This window comes from Nannospalax galili, unplaced genomic scaffold (genome assembly GCF_000622305.1).
Source record: "Nannospalax galili isolate Female #2095 unplaced genomic scaffold, S.galili_v1.0 scaffold599, whole genome shotgun sequence".
Taxonomy (NCBI): Eukaryota; Metazoa; Chordata; class Mammalia; order Rodentia; family Spalacidae; genus Nannospalax; species Nannospalax galili.
In genome coordinates this window covers 2,193,929-2,195,792 of record NW_008343079.1, presented here as the reverse complement: position 1 = coordinate 2,195,792, position 1,864 = coordinate 2,193,929, and positions in this window count along the sequence as shown.

Here is a 1,864-nt window from a genome sequence, read left to right as displayed (position 1 = left end):
ACAGACTCAGAAAAACAAACGAAGTATGTTCTCCCTCATATGTAGATCCTAGCACCAAATCCTGATAAGTGAGTATGTATCCAGACAGAACTACAGGAACCAGGATAATGAAAAGGAACCAGGGAGGTAAAGGAAGAGAAAGACTCTGAGAGAAAAGAACAGTAGAAAACAGGTGTTAACAAAGGAGATATGGATAAAAATGTGGTTATTTTAAGGGGCAGGGGAGGGAAGGTTATACAAGGAACCTATGGGATAAAGAGAAAGAAGGAGCTCAAGAGAGGTGGGACCGTAGGAGAAGGATATTATTAAGGGAGAAATGGGGAAAATGGGGCACCTTAAATGGGGAAACTATGGTGGAAGGGTTAGACAATGTGAAAGATAAATGATGCATACTGAGTTTTAGAAAACCAGAGGGAACCATATTAAGCCAACAACCTATTGACAAATTATACATACAACCAAATCAAAGAATGTAATATATGTCTAGGCAAGGTTTATCTGAGAGCATTGGGTCTTTGCCCAAGCTCCATCTACATGGCACATGGTAATTAAAAGTAACAGACTGGTGGAACTAACCTTCTTTAATGTTTTACAGCCATACTATGAGGCCTATACTAATTTGGACAGAGGGACATTAAGGACAGTTTTTGATCCTTTCCCTCCTAGGTCAACTAAGTTCCAGGAGACTATGAGCATCTCTCAAAATGTCCTGTAACTGTGGTGAGTCACCTGTCCTCTTGATCAAGGAGGCCAAGGAGACCCCACCAGATGGACTTGAACCAGTGTCCCGTCTACAAAGAGGGTCAACACAGAGGAAACATTTCCTCCGTGCTTCCAAGCGAAGCCAACTATGGTCAAGCAGGACCTTTAACTTATCTTCACTTAGATGGAACTGGTAAAAGAAAGGAGCCAGGGGCTCCTCCCAAGCCCATGTTACCCTTGAGGAACAGATCCTCAAAAACCCTTAAGAGGAAAAATAAAATGGTTTATCTGGGCCAATTGTAGGGTCTCAAACACCCAAAAGGAAAGTATAACCAAAGATTAATGGAGTCAATATAATTTTTTAAGAGTTCATATATATAGCTAAAGGCTACATAACAAGAAACAATGCCAGACAGGAGATACCTTCCCTTGAGTTATTGGCCAGGGTGGCCCAAAAGACTCCCAGACAGTAACCCAGCATAGAACTGGGAAAATGAACAGCAGACCCCAATATTATCTAAAGGAATATTGACAACTGATTGCTGCTAGATGAGGAACAGCTGACCTTCCTAAAACAAGGATCTCTAGATAAGCTGACTAGATTCAGCAGATGGACAAGCACTGAGGAATGGCTGGGGGTGTCAACAACATAGAGGACAGTAACAGGGATGACAGAATATATGGGCTCCAGTGTTTGGGAGGGGGTGGGCTATGGGAGGGTGCCATTTGGAAAGTGCATATACAGATGAATAAGATTGTGTGGAATGTTCTGTATGATATACACACACAAAATCAGCAAATTTTTAAAAAAACATATTTGAGGAGAAAGCATAAAAATGTACTTCATGTTAAATAGTAGCGGTGATATGTTCATCAGTGACATCTACCTGATGACTTTATATCCATACTCAGGTACTAATATTTGAGTGTAACCAACTGTGACTAGTCATAATCAGATACATAGAGAGTAAGGGCATGTGCAAACATCTAAGTGTTAGTAGCATTAAAAATGTAAGAAATAGCATATTTTAAAATGAAATGGAGATCTTCTTTAAAAGGTAAAAACTCATTCAATTTTATATCTTACAGGGTTGATACTGAGTTCAATATTGTATAACTGTATTAATTCAACTATGAACCAAAATTACAGCCACATTTCAAA